Source organism: Mycteria americana, chromosome 1 (genome assembly GCF_035582795.1).
Source record: "Mycteria americana isolate JAX WOST 10 ecotype Jacksonville Zoo and Gardens chromosome 1, USCA_MyAme_1.0, whole genome shotgun sequence".
NCBI lineage: Eukaryota > Metazoa > Chordata > Aves > Ciconiiformes > Ciconiidae > Mycteria > Mycteria americana.
This window is the reverse complement of record NC_134365.1, coordinates 173,690,199-173,714,373: the sequence shown is the minus strand read 5'-3', so window position 1 is coordinate 173,714,373 and position 24,175 is coordinate 173,690,199.

Here is a 24,175-nt window from a genome sequence, read left to right as displayed (position 1 = left end):
CTGACCTTTTTTTTTTCTCCTTTTTTTTTTAACACAGATTGTCCAGGAACAGGGGGCACCAGAGATTTACTGATTGTTCTGGGTCCTTACATTTAAGGTTGGAGATGTAATCACAAAGAATTTGCTTGATGTTGTTAGGCACAGCTCCAATCACTACATTGCTCATTACAAGAATTGTTAGTACAAGACCTTAAAGATGCATTTTATGCATTGCTGGGAGCACAAGCCACACACAAGTGATCTTTTAGAGCTGATAGCCTCATAGTCTAGCCAGGCAGCAGAAGTGATTTGCACTTATTTGATTGCAATCTCTGCTCCTCCCATGAAATAGAGATCAGGAAGGAGCCCACTTGGAATGTCAGTTTGTAATATGTAAAAGGGGAATGAAAAGGAGGCAGTAAAGGGGCTTTGAGGGACATTCTCCAGCAAGTACTGGCTCTGTGAATTAGAAGAGAAAAAACGCTGTAGATCACAGTAAATAACCAAAAATGCAGGTCTTTAGGTGCACAGTAAAAACAGGAATTCATGTAGGAAGCACTCTGATTAGTAAAAGTTTAGACTTAATGAACATTGACTATTCAGCGAATGTTTTCTTTTCTTTGAGTAAGTTACTAGAAGCATTTATATTTTAGGAGTGTGATAAGTTTTTTCTACATCACAAATGTTTTTTTTGAAAGAATGAATATGTCCTCAAAAGGAAATAATAAACTGGTTAGTATTAAGTCCCAGCATGTAGCATTTATGCTCGGTACTTACCCCTTAACATAAAATAGCAACACAATATTCTACATGTTCTTTTCTTTATGTTTTGTATTGTTAAATTATTAATCTTTCAGATCCAAGGATTAAAGATAAGGAGTTTTTATATTCTTTCAGATAGGACACGCAATATAGCCACATTTGATTAAGAGGAACCATGCCTGCACTAGTATCACTGGTGAACTCATAGCATGGGTCTAAGATAGAATATTTTAAATATAGAATGGAAACATCAGAAGAATTCTTACCTTTGTTAGACTTAAGTGTCAAGCAGTTGACATACTTTGCTGGAAAGATTTCCTATCAAGTATAGTCATCATTTGTGTTGATTGAAAACTTCTAAAATAACCCACAATTTTGAGTCCCTCTGTTTTGAGGGTATCTGTCTTGCTACACCATAGGGAAAAAATTAGTTATTAGGAAACAACATTTTCTGGAAAAATCATTCTAGGAGTCCCTTTTCAAAAATCTTTTCCAGCTTTTTGTTATACAGTCACACAGTTCAATTAAATGTTAACTGAAATCTTGAATTTGCTTGTTATTAGGCGATGACTTTAAAGTGGCATGCCATGGTTTTCAAGGACATCTTATTTTTGCCTTTATATAAAGCACAGCTCTTAAAGGTGAATTAAATTTGCTGGTCTCTTAGGTGGTCACTTAAAACAGGTCTCTGCATATGACCAGAACTGCCATAAAACCAGAACATGTAGCTATGTAGCGAGGGGGTCAAGACAGAGGGGACTGTAGAAAAATAAACAAATCAAGCAAAGAAAACAAACCCACCTGTGCTACAGCTGCTTACACCTTAGCAGCTTTTTTTTCCTCTGCTGCTCCCTGGGCACCTACTACCCAGTACAAATCCGTGCGGCAGTTTCTTCCCCTTTCAGGAACTGTCTAAAGTGTCTGTTTAGAAAAGATGAAGCCTGAAGCCTATCCCCCACTGTCGTGCCCACCTTGCCGTGTCCCTGACCCTGTGCTATGGCTCTACTCACAGTTGTTAGTTTAGGAGGAGAATTTGGAGCTAGTCCTCTTTTGGCAGAAGAGGGTCCATCTACAGAAGGAAAGCCCAGCCAGTAGTAGAGCGAGCTCCCTATGAGAAGTACGGCTAGAGGGAATCAGTGCTTTTAGCTCTTTCACCCTAATTGCTAGTTTTTTGATGTTTCTGACTGACTTTTTTGGCAGCTCTGGCTTTGCGAAGGAGATGATGCCTCTGTTCATGGAAAAGCAGGAGAGGGGAAGGAATGACTAAAGCTGTGCTCAGCCAATGGACATTTCTGATTCCTCCCCTGTCCCATGCCCATGTAAGAATGGCATTTAGTGACTCCTCACCTTTCACAATACCTGCCTGCATCCTTCAGGAGCCCTAATTGATCGCTTTTTCCTGGGAGCTGGGGAAAGAAAAAGAGTTTCATTTTCAGCTCAGATTTTGACATCTGAATTAGGTTTAGATTGTCATTTCTGGGATGAACTGAATACATGACCACCTGCATATTTTCTATGGCAACTCAAACATTTTTAATAAAATCGTAATCCTTGACGTAAATATTTTTTTCCAAATGCATTTAACTAGAAGTCTTGTAAAAGAAGAGTGAGAAATTCCGATAACAGCAATAGCAGGTACATTGTTCAGCTCTGACTCACAAGACAGACTACTAAAATTATATTATGGATAAAAGAGTAGAAGGGATATATAAAAAGGAACAGTTCACAGTTTGGATTAGAACAGGCCCAAGGTTAGTCTGAAGAATGCTGGGCTTTAGGTAATGAATTTCTTCTTGTAATGTGAAGGAGATGGACAAATCTAAATGACCTTGAGATAAAATAGCTAAAGGGTAAATAGAAAAAATCAGACCTTAGTTTATTGCTTGAGGAATTTATTTTATAATCTTTATGTTAAATGCAAAATCATAATGTTTTGCAGCCAGAAGCACCCATTATGAATTATTTCCCTGAGTAGTGCCCTTACTGATTTCACTAGGATTAAGGTACTGCTTAACCAACAGTAAGTAACAAAAGTGAGTTTCTAATACAGTCACACATAGCTCATATATTTTGTAGTTTGATATTTTACTTCTTCATAGTAAACAAGTAATCAGCAGCATTTCACAAAGTTATTTTCATTTCTACTTCTTTGACTATTGTGTGATTTTCTCCTCCAGTCGTACTGTAGCTCAAAAAAATTAGTTTATCACTACTCAAAGTGTACATCAGTTTGGTTCTGCTAAGAAGTAAAATAGCTTAATTCCTCATCCTTTGGCTTGAAAAAGTGCTTGTCTTCACTTTGCTGCTGTTGCTGTGCCAGAGGAAAAAGACCTGTATTTATTATTTATTATTTTCTGTGTGTTACTAATCTTGGTTTGAATTGGAAAAGCTGATTTCCTGTGAATGTATTAAGAGCAGTATGAAGAGCTCACTAATCAGTGCTTTACAAAATATCATTAATAATTTACATGCTTTAAGAACGGACCCATAGTGTTTCCAGGAAATATGCCAAATATTATCTATGAGTAACCTCCTGTTAAATATTTTATCAGCAAGAAATAATTTAAATCATCAAATGAATTCCAGCTTTTGGTGTCATGATGGGTCACGTGTGAGTCTGGCATACTTCACAACAGACTGTGTTGGTCCTCAGATAAGGAGGTAAGGTGTGAGAGGGTCATGGAGACCACTTAGCCAGGAAGAAACTATGCATGTCTGGGGTGCTCAGAAGAGATTAGAGCATTTAATTATGGGTGGCAAAGGGAGACATTACCTTTCTGAGGTAGGTTTAAGACAAAGATCAAGGAATTGGAGGAGGTAGAGTTGGAGCCTCAGGTGGGCCCATGCAGGAGAGACAGCAAGCGTATTAAGAGGATTTGTGGCTTGGTCTTAGTCTCCTTCTCCAAATTTGCTGAGCAACAGTGAAGTGACAGACTGCTTTTTGCATATTAGCATCCTTCAGGGTGATGACAGTACGAAGTGATTCAACTATCTGGCAAGGCAGCCTCTTTAGAAAGCAACCATGTGAAAATCATACAGTATGATTGATCAACCTAGTGTATGGCTGTCAGCCAGACTGTGCTCTGGACATGTTTCTAGGCTGCTGTCAGGGAAATCAGTGCAAAGGAGTTAGGAAGTGCACTTCTTATCTTGCATGCTGCTGTACTCTTATCCATCACATAAAAGTTTTTTTTTACAGAAAGCTTTTTCTAAAGGAAACATCCGTCATTACATTGTATATAGAGATCAACAGGTTTTGCATTCCTTGTGGTGTTATCATGCCCTTTCATCAACTAACCAGCTAATTTACACCACCACAGCCTTCCTGTTACAGATAGAAGGAAGGATTTGATGTAATCTGAAACCCTAACTCACCCATTACCCAACAGAGGGTCACTCTGCTATAGTAGTGAATGCAATGAATATAAAAGCATTTTAATGGAAACCTTCCCTGCAGCTGGAGAACATCATTCTGTTTGAGGAATTTCTGGTAAACAGGCATTTTCCAAAACATAAACATTTGGTTTTAAAATGAATATTTATTCTGTTTCACTCTACATTTATTTGTAAAGAGGAAATGTTTGTATAAATAGATGATTAAGATCTAGAGTGCATATTACCAAAGACGGATTGTAGCTTATTCCTGATCACTGTAGGAAGAAAACATTCTGAACCTGTGATAGTCAAAGGAAACATAATATTGAAAGCTGCTTTTCGTACATTTAGAGTGGAAGAGTGCACTGTTGCACGTTCAGAGTTTTAAGTGCTTCTTCTGACTTTTTATGGTGCATAGGACACATGTATAATCACAGAGCAATAGCCAGAATCATTTGTAAAGCTGAACAGCTCATGTTTGCTCATACTTGGCCCTGGGGACTAGCATGTAAAGTAGGAGAAATGAGATGAATCTTCCTTGCATATCACTCAATGTCCTCAGTTATTGCTCTTGCTCTCCCTGAATATAAAAACAAGAGAGAGCTAATGTCCTCATTCAGCAAGGCATTTAGTATCACTAGCTACATGAGCTGTCTCACATATGCTTTTCCATTTGTTTGCAGTGTTCCTCACTTTAAATATTTGATGGTAAGGTGATGCTGTAACTAAGGCAAAGGCAGAGTTTTGGCTCACTTCTGGCTGCTGTGCAGTGGAGGGAGTTGCTAGCGGTGAAGAGACCTGAGCTGACCATTAAACTGAAGATCTCGCTGTCAGAGTGTGCTGACTGGGAAACTCTGATCTGCCCCTTTAAGTCCCTACTTTTGCTTTGCTCAAGTCAGCCTAACTATGTCAAAATAAAGCTTTATTCCTTAAATCTTCTTTCAGCTAGTTTTGAAACAGCAGTGCAGTCTTTTGTGGTGATAAATCTTTATCTACTCTATTAGATCAAAAATCTGTGCTTGGATAATCACACAGATGTCCAGATGATGTCAGTGAGTCAAGGTCAGTATTGATATGTTTCAGCTAGGCATGATTACATCAGGTATGTGATGATTTTGAATAATTCTGCTTACTTTTTTGAGGGTAAAACTTGTTCCTTACTTACATGTAAGGTCATCACACAGTCTAAGAGGACAAGCTGTGAGAACAAATTCAGATATCCCCCCTACCCCTGCTCTATCCATTAACAACACCAGGTACGCAGGTAAACGTGAACCAAATACAAATTTTCCCCCAAACTTGCACTTACATGGAACTTTCCAAGAGGAAATGTAACATATCAAAATCATGAGGTGGTTATTGCTTTCAGAGGGGGTAGGTATCCTGCTTTTGGGTTAATTTCTTCCTGTTGTTATTTTGGACTTGATTCCCAGCCTGCTGATTATTTGCAATCATCTGTATTGCAGGTCGGCCTAATAGCAAGAAGACCCTCTATAGCTCTTTATGACTCCTGTCTAATTCCTCTTGTTGAAAAGTTTCCATTACCCCCTTGAAGGAGTTCAGGAATGCTATGCAATACCACATGTAGAGTTTTTCAGAAGTTATTTTCAAATTCAAATGAAACAAACTGTTCCAATAAGATTAAAATACCTTGGAAGAGTGGAGTTTTCCAGAAAAAGTGGTGTTTTATAGAGGTCTGTAGCCTGCTGAAGAAATAATTCAGAACATGCTATTCTTGTTTTATTGCACTGTATTTTGCAAAATAAGTGGGATTAAGGATGGACTCAGAACAGCATTTTTGCCTTGATCCATTTTTTGTATAATACATATTTAACATGTTTCACTTGAATGGCCTTTTTATGTTAATGGTTCAGAGGCTTTACTGGAATGTTTGGAGAAAGGTATCACTGTTGGGTTCTGTGGTTATTTTCTTTATATCCATTAAATAGCTGTACTTCTTAAATTGTAATTGACAGAATAATACCTGAACAATTTCTTTATTCAGTGCTCCAGTCTTACTTCTTTCTCATTCTTAACTGCTTTCTGGGAATACATTTAAAAATAAACTAAACCTATAATGGCCTCTAGAAGGGTAAATGACACTCAAAGCCAAAATGTTCTAAATGCAAAGATGGGTTTCTGTGAATGAACACTTAACTGTTTAAGCCTTTAACCATGTGGTTAACCTCTGTTCATCTGTGTGTTTCACCAGAATATTTTGAATTATGTTCATCTTCATTGAACCTATGTAAAAATTATTTCTTTCCCTATGAAGAGATCATCCTGTTGAACACTGTTTTAAAAATTAATATATATAGTTATGTGCTAATAGATATGCACTTGCAGCAAACAGGTTGAAATCATATCACTAAATTTCTTGCCTATATTTTTAAACTATTTTAAAGCTCATTTTAAATGATCATGGGAAGGAAAAAGTATGGAAAATGTTGAGGTAAATCTAGGAGGTAGTAAGAGCTATTTCACTGGCTATTTCCAAACTACCATTCTGCAAAGGTCAAAGCAGAAACAGTACAGAATTTCTTGAAAAGGGAAGTGAACAGTCCCCATAAATCCACCTTTCATGTTACTATAATTATTAATTCTAACATATTAGAGGGTGCATCTGTATTTTCAAGAAAAAGAGAGCCAGGGAATAATCTTAAGCACCTATCTGGTTCCTGACCTTACTTAAAGTATTCACTCCCTGCTCTATTTTGAACTAGTAAAACTCTCCCCCTGCTCTGATCTAGTAAAGAGCAGCTTTAAGCTGTGTGTATGTAACCCAGTTGGTGTCATTTGGCCTGAGGAACAGGAGTCAGCTCCTGTTCCCTCTTTTACTTAGCAGGAGAGCCATAGGTATAGTGGATGGAAATAAAAAGTACTGACCAGGACTCTGGAGGTCTTGAACAAACACAACAATAGATGGTCCTCATTAAGGCAATTTACAACACAGATATAAGTTAACTTGTTGATACAGACTGAGGAATAAGACATATTATTCAGACAGACATCGGTGTTTATAAACCAGCCATGTAGCACTGAAAATTTCAGTGTGCTTCAGAGAAAAAAAAAAAGTGTTTTAAAGAGGGATTAAGAAGACTTATCTATTGTTAGACAGTATTCTTGCTATGTCTGAACAAGAAATATGGAGAAGGATGAGTACAATAATAATTTTTCCTACAGCTATGGAGAAGGTGAAAAGCCTTGGAATTATATACAGAATAAAACTTCCTGTAACTGAATCATGTAGTGTAAGTTTTAAGACAGAAAGGGTTTGAGGAGCAAAGACAAGAAAAGATCATCACTCTTGATAACAGGGAGAGTGAAGAATGAGTCAAGGGACATACAGAGCGGTGATGTTGTTCAAGCTATAATTTAAGGGAGGTAGGGACATTGATTTTACCAGAAACATTCCAGTTGGGTATTATGTTACACTGAAAGTCATGTTATGGGTAAAAGGGAACTCACCATGCATATGGTCCAATTAAAATTTTGCAACAAAAAATACAGTAGACATTAGTAGTAGTACGGTTACATTAATAACAACACTGCAATATTCAGTCCATTGGACACTGTTTTTATGTCTTCTTAACAGAGACTACTTCTTTCTACTGATCCCAACTAAAATTTAAAAGTTGCACAACAGGCCACCCTCTTCAATTAACATAAAGGGCTGCCATTTTTCAAGTGATTACCTAGTTTTGTTAGCCCCTTACCATGCATTGTATTTTCAGAACTACACTAAAACAGGCTAGACGGTAGTCACTTAACCACTGGCCAATAGTTATTACAGCTAAAACAAACTAAAACTCATTTTAGTGAGTTGGGCAAACCCAAGCAAGTTTTGAGACCCTGAACTAATAGGTCTATACAAAAATTGTGGTGTTTTATCAGTCATGGCAATTTTTTTACTGGGTTAGCGTGGGTGGAGCATGAATATATTTTATAGAGACAAAGAAATGTAGTGATGGTGAGAGCCTTTCATGACAGCAGCATCACTCAGGACAGACATATGTTGGGTATCGAACCTGCAGAACAACTCATGATGAATACGCTGATGAGATTATGGGCTTGAACAGCAGACATAATGATGCTGCCTGTTGTTATTGAGGAAGAAGGTAATAGAGAAGGTTTGGTAGGAAATAAATTAAGAGTTGTTTTTTAACCGATAGAGAAAATTGCATTAGAAAGTGGTATCACCATTTCAGTCCAAAAAAAACTGGAGAAAAGAGGTAGATTAATGAGTTGTTCTGGTAAAGTCAGCTGTTTAATTTGTGTCTGTGGGTGAGTTTAGCCAAAGATAGTGATGAATTCTTTGAAACTGGTGTGAAAAAAATTGAAAGGACATGCTGAAGACATAACTAGGATAGCAAAAGAAGAATGAAGAATAGATTCATGAATTAAAGAATGCACAAAATATCAAGAAAAAATATAGCTGGCTCTTTTCAAGCTAATGGATCAAAGAGATGACTATGAAGTACTGATTTTGCTCTTTGGCTAAACAAGATCATGAGAAATTTCTGATGAGAACTTCAACTGAGTGCAAGTGACAGAAAGTTGTTTTGGAGAAGCTATTGAGTTTTCCTAAATCTGAAAACAAGAATTGAAGTGAGTGGTCTATGGTTTCTGATTTTTTTTCTTGAGTTTCTACTGCTGGATTTGGTGGAAATGACACTGCTCCAAAATGTGATTGTAATGTGTGAACCAAATAGTATTCATTTGATGTTGAAGATTCAATTTATAATTAGATACATGTTCAGCTTTTAGCATGTATATAATTCTGCTGTCCTCATTAAATAGACTAGTAGGAACTAGTAATTAGAACATCTTTGAATTTTTTAGCAAAATATTTGTCCTCAGAAAGTGTTGATTCATCAAAAACTTTCTTGTGGTAACGTTTCAATGAAATTTTCCTCTGGGGTGGGTTCAATGCTCCAAACTGAAGGTGGAACTGAGACAACCACTATCATGCCAGATTGGCATCCTAGACCAGGGCCTGGACCACACAAATGATCCTCAGTTGGTCCCTCCAATGGCTGATTTAGAGGTGAGACATTACATCTGAGTCTTTTGCAGGTTGAAAGAGTTACCTCAGAACTAGAGCACCAGCTACCCCTGGTTGGGTCTCCATGCTTTTCTTTGTGAAATACATAAATTGGCTTGGAGCCTGTCCCATTGAAGAAATAGTACAACTTGCTCTACCTGTTCATTCTTTTTCGATTGGTATGTCATATGCACATTTGAACACCTTGTTACACATTCCCCATCAGGTCAGTGATTTATTTTATAAGCAAGGGTAGATTTAATGCTAGCAGTCTTTTAACACTTCATCTGTCAGCTTCTTGATACTTCATCTAGGACCATTTATCATATGGCTTCAGTTTCTAAGCAATTTTTTCAACCAGCTGAGGATTTGTCCGTTAATATCACATTATCTAAACCACTTACACTAGTCAGTACTGTATCAAAAGCCTTCTTCAAGTTCAAATGCTGATTACACCTGCTACATTGCCTTTAGCAGTTTTTATTTTTACTTCCTAAAAAAAGCTATATTTGTTAAGTGTGACTTCTTTAAAATCTATGCTATTACCTATCTTTAGTTATTAAAATTCCATTCTGCCTGATTCTTGTACTTGACTTGATTCCTCTGCTTAATTCTTTTACTTGATCATTGAATTTCAAATAATTTTCACAGAAGAATTTTAATGTTTTACTTTGTTACTCTTTGTCTTGAAGTTTATGAGATTGATACTGTGTTTAGTCAACAATTTACTTCTTTTTGGTTCAGGGAAAATGAGAGAGCTGGATTTAGCTGGTTTTTTTCATATTAAGTTGTACCTTTATCACGGTGCAGCCTTGCTGACTTAAACTCATTTTGTTAATGATAATTTCTAAAACTGCAGTTAATGCTGTTGACCAGCAATTTCTTTTCACGAGATGAGACAGGCAGCTGAATACAGAGTTTGAGAAATAGTGTCTTGGATGTAGGAGTTAATAGAAAATTTCACTACAGCTGGTTCGTTTCTATTAGATTTCCCATTGAACATTTTTTCCCATTGAACACACCCCAACTCCTCAACCTCTATATACCTAAATAATCCAACAGCAAGTCCCTTAGAACAGGTAGAAATGTTTTTGCCAAAAACAATCCTTGAAGTCAAAATGGTCCTGTATTAAGAACAGGAACTCCTTTCTTAATGATTTTTTTGTGAGGTCTGTTTTCATTCACTGTGCTGATTAGATTTTTCTCTACTCTGTATTTTTCTATTATACTTTAATAAAATTACTACAGGTTTTCCTCCATGTCACTTAAAAAAAAAAAGAAGTAAAAAAAGAAAAAAAGTGTCAAACACAAATCATTTTACAGAAGCACGTTTAGCCCCTGACTTTGTTTTTGCAGGAGAAACAATCTGTTTGAAATATAATAAATCACTTCCTTCACCTGCATGTCTCTGTGCATTGCTACGTGTGCTCATTCTCTTCACACTCTTTCACTTAAGAAACAGATGTTACTTGCTCCAACAGGAAAGGAAAGGTGCTAGCAGGCTCTCTGAGACCAGCTGGGTATGTAGAGTTTATTATATTCCTGCAACAGTTTATTCTCCTCAAGACTGACTTATTGCTTTCCACTTCTTTATATACAAAACTTCCTGTAGCCAGAGGAAATATAACCCTGTCATAAAATGTCCGCTTAAAGGATCAGATCACCCAGCTTTAGCTCTTTCCTAGTCTCTAAGAGTTTCTTTCCTAAGGTATGATCCATTTTAAAATTTGAGGTAATTCAAAAGACTTTGCAATGACAATTTCGGTATTTACAGGAATTAGGAGCGGTAAATGACTATGTATTCTTCTGTAGGTCATTTGGATTCTTATCGTATTTGCAGTCTGAAAGTCTTTCTCTTGGATACCCATTCAAGATCATGCCTGAATTTACTTAACTTAAATGTACGTCAGCACACCACTATAAAGCAACCTTCTCTCAGGCCATTTCCCCAGATGGCCAGCGACCAAGTGTTAAATCTAAACGTCACTCCTGACATTCAAGGTGGTCAGGGATGAGGAACAAGCCTAGATTTTCATACCCTGCTGCATGCAAATAGGAAAATTGGGAAAGCAGCTTCGTACTTTGTGAAGACTGAATAAATTGAGTTAACAAAGATTTCAATTTTGTCTGGGTGCAAGAAGAAAGATCTTCCCAAGTATCTGACTCAGGAGCTAAAAAAAAATTAAAGGACTTTGGTAAAGCTTTCTTGTTTAAATCTGACAATACCACCCATTTCCTTAAATTAAGTATCTTTGTTATGCTGAGCCAGTCTTCTTTTCTCCTGAATGAAGCATTGACAATCTTCCTGATTAGTGCCAAGTTGTGTGTTGCTTTTGCTGCATTGCCAGTAACAGAGACAAAACTAAAACTAGCCCAAAATTGCTGACATGGGCCCCCCAAACCAGTATTTGTACAGTATCTGGAGGTGTAAGCCTAATGTGCTAACCTCCAGCTGTGACCTGATCAAAGCACTGCTCATTGTAAAGGTAGATAGTGCCTCTAAGAACAGTCAGGAATTTTATGAGTAATTGGAGAATCTAAAAATAAGACATTCAAAAGATATATGCACAGATTTGCTTTTGTGTTTTATGGTATATGAGTCTAGGAACTCTCAAATCTTACATCTTTAAAAGAATAAAGCAACCAAAAGAAAAAATGAAACATCTGTGAGTAGAAGTTGTGTCCTAAGTACTCAAACAGTGATAAGAGTTCAGCTTAAAACCAGGAACTTAAAATATTAATGATATTGCATTGCAGTAGCATCACAAGATGAGAAAAACTGCTCTGGTAATTTTTGTATTAATCACGTGTTCAGCTTGCTTTCTGTGGTTTCCCCGTAGGCTGAATAGGTAGTGAAAAAGTGGAAACAGGCAGGCACTCAGAAGGCAGTTAGACATTAATGAAGGGTTAGAATCGAAAGTTTAGACTCATACCAAAACTGAGATGTTTTCGGATTCATCCTTTTGCTCTTGGCATATTTCTGTTTTACAAATGCAATAAATAAATGGCTTTATTTCTCAGTGCACACTATTTTATGTATTTTGGCATGACAAAATGAATGTTTATACAATACTGTTTATTTTAGCCATCTCAAAGTTAAGGGTGGGATTCAGTTTCCATTTTAGACACATCGAGATATCTAAATTTAGGCATACGCAGTGTAGATGTGTACATTTCAGGTAGAGATCTAAACTTATGTAGGATCTATGCTGATCTTTAGAAAACCCTATCAAGTCTCAGGTGTGTAACTTTTAGACAGGAAGGTAATGGTTAATTTACTCATTTATTGCTGTCAAATGCCCCTTGTGCCTGACCCCCAGCTGTCACTCCAAGAAGTGGTAGTTTCCCATCAGTACTGTGTCCGATCTCATAGCCCCATGTAGGTTTCTTAGGTACCTAAGGCATCTCCACTGGCACTAAATGCTGATGTGGGGGCAAATGAATCAAGCTGCTTAAGTGCATTGAATCCTACCCAAAGTGTGCTTGCTTTGCACAGTGAGCAGTTTACCAGCCAAGAAACCCCATCTAAGGCAGCTCAGCTTTGAGTGAGGAAGATGAGGTTGGATCAGATGACCTCCAGAGGTCATTTCTAACCTCAGTTATTCAATGATTCTGGACTGTATGAAATCTAGTGGCCAGCAGGGATATCCGTAAGTCTATTTGCAAACTGCAGAAAGTAGAATTTTTCTGTGTCTTACCTCTACCTACCTTCCTCCTATAAGTGAAAATACCCTGTTTGATTTCTCAGTTTTATGTCAGTTGAAGAATTTCAATTAATGTGACCCATTTTTTCCCACAGATGTGAGAAAAAAAAAAAGAATAAGAAAAAGTATTCGTAAAACAGGGGTATAAGGTTTCATTTAACCAGGTGAAAAATTAAAAACTTTTTAAGATACTAGCCACTTTTCATTTTCTGTGAAACCTGACTTTGACAAATACTGAAAGAGTTGATGCAGTTAACCGTATGCACACGTTGTGTTTCCAAATTTGGGATTTCAATAAAGAATTTTTATTTGCTCAACCTGCCTTCCTGTTAGTTGGGTACTGTTGGTCTACACCTTTATTAAACACATAGTAATGCAAATTCAAATACCTCTGAAAAACAGGATTAAGTCCTTATGTATTGAAATTGAAGCAACCTTTTTTTAAAAATTCAGTTTGGTACAATACAAGGTTTCACCTACCATGCAGTGAATGGATCTAGACCTCCATGCAATTGCTGCATGGGGGGGTGGTGTCCCAGAATGCTTTGTATTGTTGACAGAATATGATAGTAGACCTGAGGAATAATGAAGAGAGGAAGTCAAATATTCCTGGAAGAATGGCAGGTGGAAAGAAAAAGAAAATAATTTGGAAGGTAAACTATAATTTTCTCTAATAATTTCCGCTCAGTGTAAGAACAGATGTGAAGCACATGGCTTAAAGGACCAGGATTTTACCAGGGGAAAAAAGAAAAGGAAAAAAAAAAAAGAAAAAAAAAAGAAAAAAAAAGAAAAAAAAAAAAGAAAGGAAAGAAGAATAAAAACATAACTAACTAAAAATATGAATAAATGATTGTGAATGTGTTGGGGATTGTGTTGGACTGGAGACTTCGTCTGCGATTCTTGCCAATGTCTAGGGTAGACTTAGCTAGGGGAGACCATAGTTTGAAAAAAATAATTATAACAGCATGTTTGTATGGGACAATGATCTCTTCCAAAAATCAATTGAATAGTCACTTTCTTTTGTGTTCAAAAGAAAAGAAAAACAACTCCATTTTTATAGTGTGTCATTTACCCTCTGTATGCCTGAAAATAATCCGGACTCTTTCCATCAGGTTCTTTGATAATGAGGTTTTTTTGTGGAACAATGAGCATATTAACACTTGCAGAAGTGAAAACCCCTTTTAATATGTGAATGTCATCATCTTAGTTGCCATTCCTCAGAGTGCTCCTAGGGGCTGGACTTCCAGGAACAACATTGCAGAGCAAAAGCATTTTTCTGGTGTAAACCTGTTGAGTGAAACCATTGCCACATTTGACCCCAAGCTAGGTGAAAAGTTGGTTGTCATTGTGATGCTGTTCCTGTAAATTTCATACTGCCTTCACTAATGTCATAGAAGATACTTTGGCAGGCAGCACTAAATTGATGTACTAGCTAAGATGTATTGTATTTAGAGGCATACCCCCATCTCCAGTAGAAATATGATCACAATACTTTTGTGGTGGAATTATGCTGCCATGTGCTTTTTTCTTCTTCATTTTCAAAAACATGGAGAAAACTGACTGACTGAAAATGTAAAAAATCTTCCTGTCTCCCATGCTTACTTGTGACATTATATTTTAGATTATTTTGATGTTCATATGAAAGCCACATGGAACCTGAACAAATACACGTAATTGTGGAATGTTGTATTTCACATTTTTCAGTATTTATGTAAAAAGGGAAAACAACACATGTTACAAAGTTGTTCAGTTAAGGCTTGATCTCTCTCTTGTGTTAAAAATATATTTGCCATGCTTGATTCTTTAGAATCCTTCCATACTGGTTAGCACTGCAGGAAGGATAAGCTGGTTGAGGTCTGTAGCATATCTACTGGCTATTGATGATGAGAAACCGTGAATTACCTAAAATACAGCAAATAAAGAAGAAAACAGGAGAAAACCCTCTTCTTTTTGTAATATCAATTTGACTATGTGGAACTGGTTGCAGTTGCATGAAACTGTGTTTATGTGACTCTGTGATAGTAATAACTATAGTATAGGAATTGTGAGGGTTTTTTAAGCACTGCTACTTAAGAGGTCATCAGAAAAGGAAATACAAAGAATGAAACGTGAATAATTGGAAGCAAACTACTTCAACTTGCAGAAAGACAGTAAAAATGAGCTAGTTTTTATTTACACGAAGGGAAAAAAAGAAATCTATTGTACCTACTAGGAATATTCTCTTGTTGCCCCAGACTCCTACTGTGTTTGCTAGGCAGAGTATTGAGCTTTGAAAGCAAAATGGTAATAGGTTTGCAGCAGTCTTTTAGAGTAAATTTCCTCCTATAATTTAGTAAATGCCATTTTGAATAGTTTCAGCAGAATACCAGAAAAGAACCAAGAACTCTTGCGGTCCTCAGTGATCAATGGACAATGTTCGTATGAAGTAAACCAGAGCAGAAAGAAGCTGATGCAGATGGATGTGCTTCCATCTCATAATGAATCACCTTGTCTAGAAATTATGTCTGAACCATGCTGTGGGTTAGAATTGACCCAACCAAAGGTGTGGCCTATGTGACTTTTTAGTTTTCATATGATTTTCTCTTGCTTAGTTCCAACAAGGCCCTCAAATGGAAGTTTACATATAGAGGAACCTACAACATTTAAAAGTTGGGCTGTTGTTTCTAAGAATTTACAGGGCTGAGTTACTGACCTAAATGACCTATAAAAGGAAAAAAAAGAGTCAGGGACATCGGAGTGGGATTTGGGACAGCCAGCCTGTTGAGGGATGAGGTCTAAGCTAAATGGCAGGAAGCACTAAAGAAAAGTATGTTTGAACCTGATTTTCACCTAGGCTCAGATGCTTATTTCCAAACTGCAGGAACCAGGATTCACAGCCTAAGTCCTCTGCTTGTTTGTGATGCATGTGCAATAGTTAAACACTATGGTTAGTTATTATAATTATTGTAATGGGTATTTCAGAGAGGAATGTTAGGTATTAATGTAATGGGAATACAGTTAAAATTGATTTTTTTTCTTTTCAGGGAAGCAAATCTTTCACATACTTCCATAATTAAATTTAGAAATTTCTGACGCTCAGAGACAAAATAATTGGAGTGTTTTCATCAAAGTTTTGTTCCTTTCTTACTATCCAAAACTTAATTTTTCCTCATAATCTTAGTTTCTTTGTTTAAAATCCCATCTTCTGTAGACATTTTTTAGTGACTTGAATAAAAAAATACAGAGCAAAGAGACAAGGAAATGACTTTTTAATTTCTTTTACTACAGAAATAAGAAGAAATGAGGCACCCATCAGTACTCACACTGAAAGACAAAATCAGAATTTTTAGAAATCTTTGTGATAAGCAATATAAAAAAATAAACAAATAGCAAATAGCAAACAATAAAAAGTTTATAAGCACCAAAGTCAATACACAATTGTTCACAGACATTTCTAAAATTTTCTATTCTCAAGCCTAGAAGCAAGATTTTATTTGAGAGGTTTTTAAATATCAAAATCAAAGCTGTGATATTAAATTGATAACTAAGGTGCATTTCTGCATTTTAAAATCTTGCTTTTAAAATTTAACTCTTTTTTTGAGAGTTAAAGTAGTCACGTTGCTAACAATAATTTCAAATTAATACAAAGTCAGGAGAAGTGCTCAGATTAGCAGCACAAAATATTTGATAGTGGTTCAGTATAATTACTTAAAAGTCCAGTGCAAAGTATAATTTTGCCTAATCTGTCTCCACTTGGCAGATTAGGAACTCTCTCTTAATTCTTATTTGGTCACTTATAAAAGTTTCTGATTTCTCTCATTTAAAAGGTGTGCCTGACCTGCTGATACCAAAGACCTTATAAATGTTGCTAAATTTACAGTTATTTCCTAAACCAGGGATTATTCCTGTTTTTTGCCGATGTTAATCAGCACAGCTCAGTTAGCCTTGATGAAGCATGCCAAGCTTTTCCATGATAAGGATCTGTCTCTCTTTAGCAGGGCTATATCATAAAACTGCCATACAACTTTCACCCAGACTCGTAAAAGCTGGTAATAAAGAAAATTGCACAGAAAAACAAAAGCTTTGCCATCCTGTGGAAATTCTTATGAAGCAAAAATTACAAGACATGATTTAAAGTAACCTCTGAGTTTGTGGTCTCCTGTGGTTGGTTGACTCACAAGGATCAAAGCTAGGAAATAAGAAATAATTTCCATTAGAGGAGAACACTCTACTCACCCATAGCATGGGGTCAAATGAGGCCTTGATTTTTATCAAGACAGCCATGACACAAGTGAAGTAATTGTTTTTTATGATAAAGAACATCACTGTGGAGGATGAATTGAATCTAGAATTGATTTCATTGTCCTTTGCCAATAATACCTCCATTAACTATGAGAAACACATTTCTATGCTGCAGAGATTAAAAACATTCTAACCAAAAGCAGCTGCCAACCAGTTGCAAATCACATCTTTCATAACTATACCAATTCAGCTTGAAATCCCGGTGACTTATTTCTGAAGAATTTGTCATCAAATTAAATGTCCATTTTATTCAACAAAACAGAAATATATTATGTTATTGCAAAACTGATGAGCATACTGGAACATCTCCAGATTGTAATAGGACCTTTTGTCACCACGTTGGGTTCTCATGACCATGTGAGATCTTCCTTCTGTAGTATGGCTCAACATTCTTCAGCATGGTGAGTTGAATATGAGGTCTATTTTCTCTTCAAAGGATTTGACGGCTTGGAGCTATGGTTTTAGGAAGAGGGCTATGATACAAAGAAACTGTCTACAAAAGAGATAAGCTACGGAGTAAAAGGTATCCCAGACTCTGGGGTGAGTTCCCATAGGGACAAAGGGCTACTGTACTGCTCACTACAGTCTGTGAGCTGCCTTTTAAAATGTAAACAGGTATTCTTCGGGGTATACCACAAAATGAGATAGAAGAAAAGAAGTATTAATACTTTGGTGATTCAGGAAGTGCAAGAACCCGTATAAAATACTTTAATGGCTCCTGCAAAGATGAGTGACTTTCAGACCACACATAGAATCAGAGCAGGATAAGAAAATCAGGCTTATCTGGGAAAGATTAGTCTTGAGATTTCAAAAATATTTAAGATTGGCTTAACTCCACAGCCATGAAAGCTGACTGAATGCCCTCTTAGCTTGTAACTTCACTGGCATCAACTGGAATATTTTTAACAGAGGTCAGCAATTATTTTTTGCTTGTACAGCATAATAAATTAAACATTTCACTTTTTTTTGGTTGACTTTGCAGCTTAACAACAGATTCATATTTCAAAAATATGTCTGCGGTTTTGTAGTTTTTAGCAGTTTTGAAAAAAAAAACCAACAGTTTTGGTATTCTCAGCATTCTATATACTTTGGTATGAGACTATTTTTTTTTTCTTTTTTTAGAAAAGACAATGGTTAGATATGTCAAGCTGCAAGTTGATTGGAATTAAATAAATAGAATGAGACAATGTGGTCAAATTTGAAGAGCATTCTGAGCCAGACTTCCAGCAATAAGGAGTCAAAATTAGACATTGTCTTTCAGAAATCTTAAATCATTAAGGAAAAAAATAGTAAAAATTAAGAATCATTACATCATTGTCATTTCCACCATATTCTTTAAAGCACATTTTAAAGGGAATTTGGCACTCAGTGTTCATACTATTGTTTTTTTTTAAATTAGTTAGATAGGTGAAGAAAGCAATTGAAAATATACCTTTAAATATTTCCATCTATTACCCTGAAAGTATATGTAATGACCTACATGAAAGTGTAGTGAGTCATGCAAAGATCCTGCTATTGACTTTTTTTGTTTCTTTCACCAAACTTTCCATCTTCTCAAAGTGATATAAAACAATCACACCTGAAAACCAGCAAAATTCCACTTAAAAAAAAAAAAACACTACACCCCAAAACCAGCAAAACTCCACTTAAAAACAAATAAAAAAATAAGAGAGAGTTCAGTGAACTTTTTTAACATGCATTTCCTTAGCATAAAGAATCAAACAGCCTATGACCTCAGACAGAAAGTGCAACTGCCAATTTCCATTTAATGCTGGAGATTCAAATACTGTACTAGATATAAAGGAACTAGTAGTTGCTTAAAAGTCTGATGATGCTTTACACTGAATTATGAAAATACTGAATGCCTTCAGGTTTGAAAAATCCTTATAGAAGCTCTAGCACCAAACCATAAGTAAACCAACATATCTATGAGGTCTTGCACCAGAAAATGGGTATGATTTTGGTTTAAGCATTTTTCATGGGAACCAAAAGAAAAGAAAAAATATTTGTAAATATCTCTTATTCTCTATAAATCTTAAAAGATTGCATAATATGATCGAGCAGTGCATGGAGTGGGGCCTTTTTCTCTGAACTGGAACCTTTGAACTCCAGTATTTCTAGACTGAAGAAAAAAAATCTCCTCCATATTCACCATACTATATCACAACAATATGAAGTCAGAGTACAGACAGCAAAATATTCGTTGTAAGAAGATGGTCAGGTTTTCTAGATGGTCAGGTTTTCTTTGTGTAGCAGTTGTGATTAGATAGAAGCAGAAAGCAGAGGTGGAATGTGGGAATTCGGTGAGGGAGAAAGGAAAGACGGAATTTTTCAGAGGGAAGAGTAGATGATGACAGAAAGTTAGCAGGCTTTGTACACGACAGCTATGAAAGAGATGGTTTACAGTTGAGAAAAGTACCTTTGTGGAGGCAGAGTTGGGCAATGTTGCTTCTGCTTCCCAGAGTCCCAGAATAGTTAAGGTCAGAAGAGACCTGTAGAGATCATCTAGTTCAACCTTCCTGCCCCCACAGGATCAGCTAGACCAGGTTTCCCAGTATCGTGTTCAGTCAGGTGTCAAGCATCTCCAAGGATGGGGACACCATGACCTCTCTGGGCAACCTTCTCTTTCAAAAGTTAGACTCATCTCTGGTCTTCACTCTTCCTGCAGGAGACTCTAGAGATTCCTGGCTATCATTAGGGCAGCTATTCAGGACTTCTTGTATTTCTAACTGGCCAACATTTTAACTGATGCTTCTGGCTTTGTGCTAAAACTAACAAGCTCTCGTAGATACAAACAGACATAGTATGGACTGGATTGTGGACAGAGGACACTATACTGTCCAGAGTCCTAGAATGATTATTGGTTTAGTAGTTTTGGCTCCAGGCTGGTTTCACTGCATTAGCACTGAATTCACACTGATTTTTTTCTGTCTTGTATCTTGGAGTACTGCTCCTCACAGTCCACAGATACCTCCCTAACTTTTCAGAAACCTTGGATTTGGCATAGCAAGCATTGAACTGGAGTCAGTAAGTCTGGCTGGATTCAAGCTGAATTGTTTCTGATCCATACTGCCCAGGGAATTTTGTAGCACCTGCATTGTTGGGAATTGACATTATTCATGTCCATCAGTATTTTGGATAATGAAAAGCTAACTTTACATATATTGAGATACATTATATTTTAAGAAGGCATGGCTCACTCTTGCTTGATAGAATCATAGAATGGTTTGGGTTGGAAAGGACCTTTAAAGACCATCTAGACCAACCCCCCCGCTGTGCCAGGGACATCTTTCACTAGATCAGGTTGCTTAAAGCCCCATCTAACCTGATCTTGAACACTTCCAATGATGGTGCATCCACAACTTCTCTGGGTGACCTGTTCCAGTGTCTCACCACCCTTATTGTAAAAAATATCTTCCTTATGTCCAATCTAAACCTACCACCTTTCAGTTTAAAACCATTGCCCCTTGTTCTGTCACTACAGGTAAAGTCTTTCTCCATCTTTCATATAATCCCCCTTTATATATTGAAAGGTCACATTAAGGTGTCCCCAGAACCTTCTCTTCGTGCTAAACAATCCCAACTCTCACAGCTTTTCTTCATAGGAAAGGTGTTCCAGCCCTCTGATCATTTTCACGGCCCTCCTCTGGACCCTCTCTAACAGGTCCACATCTTTTGGTCCCACTACAGAAACTTACATCAGCATAGGTATGGTGGCCTATATATGTCTACTTCTCTGGAGTGAAATAGCTACTGTTAATTCCCTTTCTACTGCCAGCTCATGCCTGGGTATTACTTCTTTCCTACCTCCTTAGCTAGTTTTCTGCTGAAAGATGTGTTTTTTTCTATATGTTTCCTGTGACTAGTCTTTTCTACTTCCTGTGCCCTGCTTGGATGCTGCATAGTTTTTTATATTTTCAGTTCTTTTCTCTTTAAACTTGCCACTGTATATGTGTCTCATTCTCCCTCACCCTTCCCCCATTCTTGATTAGGAGAACATAAAATGGGACATAGTCCAAAAAAGTGCATCTGGTATATTTTTTAATTTTGGCTCAGCCATCTGACCAGAAGTTGAAGAATGGAAGGATTGAAGCCATCTGGCAGCAGCAGTGTGAGGAGATACTGCTGTTTTATTTTTTAATGGATCCCTCCCAGCTTTGCAAACCACTGATTCTGCTATTGCCTTAATTTAAGTTACTCTTGCAGCTGTGGCTAGATCTTTGGCTTCTCCTTATCTCCTTACACCATGGTAAAGGAAGTATGAAATTTTTAATTATAAAATAATACATTATTGATTTTTTTATATTTATAACCTTATTTCATGTCTGATTACATGGAATTGTATGCAGGGAATTGCAATATTTTCTTGTGTATGCCTCTAACATTTTATTGGATATGGTTTTCAACTTAATTTTGGACATCTATTAAAATCTAAACAATAGACCTGAATAAGCTGAACATGGTACTAATTATTTAAAGAAGATGATTTTTAAAATGCATAATTAAAATGTTTCTTACTTCTGTGTACCAGGAACACACAAGTTTCATTAATAAAGTTTACTTCTGCATTAACTTGACTGTTCATCTACTGAATATGAGTTCAACAAACAGTAAAAGTAGAATAAGTAAGTAAGTAGTGTGATATTCAACTACTATGTGGAAGAAATAAGGTTCAGCTTTTGCTTTTAATTAAACCTGTAAAATATTGGAGTCAACAGAGTTCCACTGACTTACTATTAGTCTAAACTAATCTCAGCTCCTGGAGTCTACCGTGTTCACTGAGGGTCAGCCAATGAAATATTCTGCCTAACCTACAAGTGTTCCTACTGAAATTAATTGTGGTATTTGAAGACTGTGGGTAGGATTCCTTTCAATGAATTACCACTAGAAAAAAGTAAGCTGTCCAGAATAGAAGCATGGTTCAGTTTCCTAAATGTAAGCATGTTGTATCATTTGATCGCAGCACTGATGTTATTTAGATATCTACATTTGGCCAACAAATATGACCTATGAGAGAGAGATCTGTGTCCTTCCAGAAGAGCAGATGGTAGCCCAACAGGATGCCCAAGAGTGTCTACAACAACACTAGATACCTATGCCTGAAGTTGCCTGAATTAATTTCCATTTCCCTATGAAGGCAGTCTCATCTTCACTGAATGATTCGTCCAAGACAAGGATGATCCTGTCTCCCTGCACTGACTATGGGGGAACCAGGAGGAGTACCTTGGCCAAGATGTCCAACTCTGAAACAACTGAAGTTAAGCAAGACCATTTTTACTTTAATAGACTTAACATCACTTAATGGTAATAAGCATAAGTAAATGCTGCAAAGATAAAAAGATATATTTTGCACTTTTTTTTTCCATTTAGAAATGTGTTTTGAGCCAAAGTATGACTAAAATTAACAATAACCATATATCAATGTAGGGAAGAGTCATCATGCTGGAGCATTAGGGCTAGGAGAGAAATAGAAATATGGTTCAGACGAAAAAATCTTTTTTCTTTTCTTTAATGTACTGTGAAGAAGCAATGTCACATCTCTTTCATCATTCATGTCGAAGCCAATGACAACTTTATAATCAATTTTATTGGAGAATGATCTAATCTCAATTTTTTTGCACAAAATATAAAGATAGGTGGTAATTTAAAGCTGTGTAATTCATACCTAGCAGAAGTTCAGTGGAAATAGAAAGAAATTTTTATAACTTAAAGTACAGATAAGTCTTGCAGCTCATCTGGCAAAACAACTAAATTAAGAAAAAAAGGAAGGAAAGAAAAAGGGACTAAGAAAAAAAGAGACAGAAAGAGAAAGGGAGAGAGAGAGAAGGCCTGGTCTTAATCTCCAGCCCTGTCATTTATTTCTTTCACACAAAAAGTATGGGACACAGGTGGCTGAATGTCAAAGATCATACTCTGTCTGCATGCTTCATAAGGCATGGGACAAATATATGAAACAGGCTGGGCGAACAGAAAAATCACAAGAAGTGGGTGCAGTTTCAGTGACCCAGGTCAAAGGTTGCATTGCTTTTGGTGTTTAACAAATGTTTGACAGATTAAATGCCCACCTCCCATGGTTAGCAAATAAGCCATGCAAGTAAGAGTATTCATAGGAAATAAAACTTCATTCAATGTCCTTATTGTGAGGGATCAGGGTCAATTAGCATGAGTAGCACATGTATGCTCTCAGTACACACATACACTCTTGGATTATCCTGGATTTTGGAAAGCACATATTAAAATATGTTTGTAATGGTAAAATAACACCCTGGTGAAGGAAAAAAGGATTAGAAGTAGGCAAGTAGGATATTTAGATACCGTTATCAAAGAAGGTGGTAATTATATAATTTCCTATACATGTATTGGGCTCTTTGATATCCTTCTTGAGTAAAAGTCTATTTAGTGCCATGCCATTTCTGCTTTGCATTGCAATGGAAATTGCTAAGAAAAGTATGGGAGACTGAAAGCCCATGAAGTTTCAACATGTCATAGTCCACAGACTATAGTGGTAGTTTTCAAATTAGTTCTTGTTAGGTCCACGTTGTATTCAGCCTTGTTCCCAGTGGTCATAATTTTGACAGGTAAGGTGAAATACTGTGATTATTTGAAAGAACATATTTTTACATAATGGCAGCATATGAAGTTCTTGGTAGGCCCATGAGAGTATTGTAAATGCACTTGAGAATCAATGAACTGTACACACAACTGTTTGTACAAGTGTTGATTCTTATGTATTTCAGTGCTGTGGTAATGAATCATTCCTGAAGAGATTGTTTTATTCCTTCAAATAATGCCATAGGTGCTATTACAGTGACTCTGAGATTTTAGATTTATCTATGTCAGTCCTTTCTTTCTACCCTTTGGCAATTACTCAAGGTAGAAAGTATCTGTTTTACTTGCTGATTTTATCTTTATAGTGCATAAAAAGCTATTGGAATTACCTTGTCCAAGAATCCACTCTGGTTTACATCTTCTAAAACACTAGCCCTTACTTTAAAAATGCTTCTCAAGCCTAAAAGTAAGCTTTTCTCTT